This window comes from Sciurus vulgaris (assembly GCF_902686455.1).
Source record: "Sciurus vulgaris genome assembly, chromosome: 10".
Taxonomy (NCBI): Eukaryota; Metazoa; Chordata; class Mammalia; order Rodentia; family Sciuridae; genus Sciurus; species Sciurus vulgaris.
This window is the reverse complement of record NC_136470.1, coordinates 105,013,003-105,018,502: the sequence shown is the minus strand read 5'-3', so window position 1 is coordinate 105,018,502 and position 5,500 is coordinate 105,013,003. Positions and strand designations below refer to the sequence as shown.

The window sequence follows — 5,500 nt, the reverse complement described above, 5'->3', positions numbered from 1 at the left end:
TGTTCATCTACAACTAAAAAATATATAAAAATCTTAAAAAAAAAAAGCAAAGCAATAGTGAAATAAGCCAATAACATAAAATCAAAGGTCAAATGTTCTCTCTGATATGTGAAAAATAACACAAAATGAGGGGGGAGGAAAGAAGAGAAGTTCATTGGTTTAGACAAAAGGGGAACAAATGGAAGGGAGGGGTAATGGGAACAGGACAGTAGAATGAATTGGACAAAACTTTACTATGTTCATTTGTGAATACACCACCAGTGAAACTCCACATCATGTATGACCATAAGAATGGGAAGTTACATTCCATATATGTATAATATGTCAAATGTGCTCTACTGTCATATATATATATATATATATATATACACACATATATATATGACAAAAAAAAGCAAAACAACACACTAGTATCATCCTTTCCCATGAATCTCAGATGCAAAGTAAAATATTTTTACAATGACAACTTATTACAAAGTGAAATAAAATTCTTGCAAAAGTCACTATTTTATGATGTCAACAGAACTGATGCTAGAATTCCACTCAGATTACTTAAAACAATCTAGTCTAGGACAGCTAAACATTTAAAAGAGGAAAATCAACAACTTTGACAATTTAGTTGGCTCTTCTAAAAAAGACTGGATTCACTGGTAAATAATACCAAACTTTTAAAGAACAGGCACCACTCCTTCTCAAACTCTACCCAAAAATAGAGGAGGAAGGATCAACTTCCAACTCATTTTACAAGACCAATTTTACATTGATATTAAAGCCAGACAAAGATATCACAGGGAAAAACAAAGACTAATACCCTTCATGTATAGATGCAAATGTCCCTTTAAAAAAAAAACACCAAAATTCAATAACATATTAAAAAGATTATACATCATTGTCACTGGGAATTATCCCAGGAATGCAAGAATGATTCAACATATAAAAATGGAGTGTAGCTGGGCATGGAAGCCACGCCTATCATTCCAGCAAATCTGGAGACCAGGACAAGAGGACCACAAGTTCAAGGCCAGTCTCAGCAACTTAGTTGGATGCCCAGTAACCTAAGGAGACAGTGACTCAATTAAAAAAAAAAAAAAAGGACTAGGGATGAAACTCAGTGGTAAAGCAGCCCTGGGTTAAATCCCTGGAATGCCACACCCTCTCCAAAAAAAGTCATACAGGTGAAAGTCTGAACATTATCACCAAACTGGGAACCGGGGCAATGGCCAAGAATGACTCCATCATGCAGGATTTCACTTTGCTGGGCACAGGCTCCTGCAATTAATGCAGCATACATGTCAGAGCCCGACTCATCAGATCAATGCAAGAATTGACAATAATGGTAATCACATGTGTAAATGGAGAAAAACAGTCCAGACTTCATTACTCAGGCTGGGTTGGAAGAGTGTGAAAACAGACAACAGATATGGTGACACAAAAGAGTTGAAAGATGCTAGTAGTTTACACTGAAATCTGGAACACAAGTTCCTAAACTAAGAATGGTTTCTTGTAGCTAACTACTATGTGTAGAAGGGTTTTATATTATAATGCACATTCTTATCACATACTATGTAGTTTATAGAGTGATTTTACTCCCAGCATCTTTGTGTCTTGAACATAGGATCTTTATGCCTTGGAACTGGTCAGACATACTATAAATTATTAAATACTAAAACTTGAAATAATGTCAATTATATAGTACTCTACATTAATAGTGAAGGACACAATCATTTGATGCAGAAAAAGTGTTTGATGAAACCTAATAACTTTCCATATTTAAAACACACACACACACACACACACACACACACACACAAAAGTTTAAAAAAAGAAAACTTCAAATTGATAAAGGAAATTTATGAAAAGTCTAACATCAGATTGTTCAAAAGTTACAGCCACAGAAATTAGGCAAGAAAAACATTTTAAAGTATCCACTTGAATGATAAAAGGAAAACTATTTGCAGATGGCAAGAACTTGCATATAGATAACTCTAAACCAGTTATGTCAGTGAAGTCCTGTAACAACTTGGGAGGCTATATGGGAGGCTGAGATAGGAGGACCACAAGTTGGAAGACAGCTTGGTCAATGTAGTGAGACCATGTCTGAAAATAAAAAGGCTGGGGATGTAACTCAGTGGTAGAGTGCTCGCCTACCATGCAAAAGGCCCTGGGTTTGATTAGATCCCCAGTACCACACACAATCCTCTCTCCCTCTCTCCTCTTTCTCTCTCTCATTCTGTCTCACACACACACACACACACACACACACACACACACACACACACTCATAAGTACTATACATATGTCCACACACACAACTAGAATTATTAATATATAGGTTCTCTTTGTATTTTGTGGAATAGTTTGAGGTGCACTATGTACTAACCTAGTTGGTGGGTTTTCTCTCCTCTCATCCTCAGCTCTTGCCAGGAAGGCAGGAAGGTCACTTGCTGTGATTATTACTGATGCCACATTTTAAGGATTAGAGAAATGCTAAGTGTCTTGTCCAAGGGCAAAAAGTCAGAGTGTGTGGATTCATGATCTTGGGTGTCCAGAGAGCAATGCTCTTCCCTTCCAGGAGGTACCTGTCCCAGCTCCTCAAAGACTCCCCAGGAAACACATTTCTCTGAGTCTAGACAGGCAGAGCAGCCATAGGAATTAGCAAAAAACAATTTTATGGGGGTTGGAGAGTCATGGGGTCAGGGTGCTCCCAACAGGGGAGTCGGGGCTCAGGCCTCAGAGGCCTCATGTGGGGCTCACATCCTGGCAGCATGTCCATATCCAGGCATCACTGGGAGGGGGTGAATTGGAGACCAAGTCTCACTGTGGGCCTTCCACTGCAGCACTGGGCTGATGGGAAGAGAAACAAGAGTCACTACATGGGGCTCTCCATGAACTCCACCCCATAGCTCACAGTCAAGGCCCTGAGCCCTGGAGGCAGGACAGAAAGAGGGCTGGCACCACAAGTCAATAAAAGAGCACTTGGGGGCACTGTGGGTTACCCAACCCACTTTACTACTAATACCCCACTGCATGTGTTTCACATGGGACTCCAAGTAAAATTTCCAAAAACAAATAATCTCCTTTAAAACATTATAAACTCCTGGACTAGACACAGTCCAAATAATAGCTGAGGAAACTGAGGCCAAAAAAGATAGGAACTGGTCCAGGGCCACCCAGCTAGTTAGCCAAGCAGTCTTTTCTCTCTGTCTATTCAGGGACACCTGGGTGTGCTCTGAAGCCCTGGGACCTGGACCTGCACCCTCACATCCATACTCCCACTCCTCAGCTCCGGGTGCTTCAGCTGCAGGGCCAGCCCCACCTCAGGGGCTCCAACAACACACGTGCAGCCCACAGACACCCCTGTCCACTGCACACCCACTGCTCCTCACCTAGATGACTGCACTCCCTGGTGCTCCTTCATAAGATGTGTCAAAAGACACAGGTTGAGAGTTGGGCCCAGGGAGGTCTGGGCGATGGTGTTCTGGGGAGAATGTTGGTGACCACAGGGCCGCCATCGGCTTCCACTTGGATCCCGAGTCTTGCTGGAGTAACACAACTTCTGACATGTACCTGGGCAATGACAGGCCCAAAGCAAGGGGTCACCACCCACCTTTCCTCTTTTCCCTGACCACCCTCATCCCTCAGCTTGGACAGCAGAGCCCAGGGCTCTCATCCAGGTTGGGGTTCCACTCTACTCCATTTCTTAGGAGTAGAACCTACAGAGAGGCAAGGGAGAGGGGAGTTCCCAGAGGCTCCCACAGTGCCCTGGAGAAAACCCCCAAGAAGAGAACAGTGAGGGTCAGGGCCTGGGAGCTGAGGTAAGGGACCAGGGAAGAAGACCCAGCCTCACCCACCCCACCAGCCCCAGGGACCACCACTTGAGCCTCTGGTTTACCAACTTACTTGGGCCCCAGTGGTGCGCAGAGGGTGACATGCCAGTTTCTGATACAACCCTGGTCAAATGGGTTGTTGTGCTGTAGGGAGACGGGGATGGGTAGAGGAGCTCAGAAATAGCAGGACTTGGCACAGCCATCTCCCTTGACCCTCCCTAAGTTGGTCAGCTGAGCTAGGGCTCAACTCAGGCCTGGAGCAAGAATCCAAGGGCAGGGAAGCCCAGAGTGACCCAGGGATCCTGCATCCCAGGGCTCCTGGGAAAAGCCCTCCCTCCTCCCACTTGTGTGCAGCTCTCCCTGACAGTGCTGACCCTGCACCACCTCTCTTGCCTTCTCAGGGCTCCCTCCTCACCTGCTCCTCCCCTGGCAGCGCCCTTGCTCTGTCTCCATGGGGCCCACTCATCCTCCCACCACGTCTTTCCAGATCCCTTACAAGATCTTCCCTCTGCTGCTCAACTGCTCCACAGTCAGTGTCACCCCTGCTCCCACTTCCTCTCCCACCCCTCACTGTTCGTAAACATGTGCCTTCAGTGGATTTCACAATCTGGGAGGGCAGTGGCAGCAGGATGCCCAGGTGTATTTTCCTAGTAAGAAATCACATGGCCCAGGAGAGTCTGGGCTGAAGGCCTTCAGTACACAAAGGAGTAAAGGTCAAGCTCAGAGGTCAGGTCCTCACTGACTGGCTTCTCCTCTCCCTTCTTCCTCTCTCCCCAGCCTGACCCTGTCCTCCTCCCACACTGGGATGAGTCTCACCCCAACTCCAAGTGCTTTAATTAGAAATATTCAGTCACAATGGGAAGGGATCCAGCAGCACCACTCTCACCCCCAACTCTCCCATGGCTCACACATGAAGACTGGTTTTCAACCCTATTCATCACTACAAGGAATCAGGGTTCCACATCATCAGGACAGCTGTGGAATATCCCACCAGGTCAAAAAGCAACATGAATCATCGTTCTCTATGAGCTTCTGACTGCTGTAAGGGGTTCACAGCACTTAAGAAACTAGTATCCTGCAGTGGAGGACACCTGTAAGTCCAGCGACTTGGGAGGCTGAGGCAGGAGTATCATAAGCTCCAGGTCAGTCTCAGAAACTTAGAAAGATCCTCAGCAACTTAGTAGACCCTCTCACAAAACAAGATATAACAAGGATTGGGGACATATCTCCATAATAAAGCACCCTTGGGTTCAATTCCTAGTACCAGAAAAAAGTAGATTATTTAGTAGAAAAACATTTAAAAAATTAAGAAAATTTTTAAATTTATAGAAATAATTTTTGAGTAGATGTTTATAAAGTATAGAAAATATTGGTTTTATTTAAGGAAAAGAAAAATCCTGAAAGGAATGATAATTAGTACAAATTTCAGAACTGAGCAGTAAACTTGAATACCTTCCTCTCCCCACATGGAATCCTATCAGACACAAATAAAATTAAAAGCTCTGGAGCATTCAGAGCAGTTTCAATCACTGACTCCACTCCTGAAACTCCAGTTCCAATTCTGGGACTCAAACACCCTCCCACTCCACAGGATCAAAATAAAGTGGCAAGTTCTTCTTGCCCCATCTTCTGCCCAACTTCCTACTTCCTCTCCTTCTTCCCTTATCCTGGGG

The 5,500-nt window shown here is 44.4% G+C and overlaps 1 long non-coding RNA gene across 1 annotated transcript; it reads right to left on the bottom strand.

Annotated features, from left to right (window-relative positions):
* Positions 1 to 2,651: 2,651 nt before the first annotated feature.
* Positions 2,652 to 3,516, bottom strand: LOC306670834. The gene is made up of 2 exons (XR_013766507.1): positions 3,387 to 3,516; positions 2,652 to 2,844 (listed from the first exon to the last, which is right to left on the bottom strand). It is a non-coding gene; the product is annotated as an uncharacterized lncRNA (long non-coding RNA).
* Between the last annotated feature and the right edge of the window lie 1,984 nt (positions 3,517 to 5,500).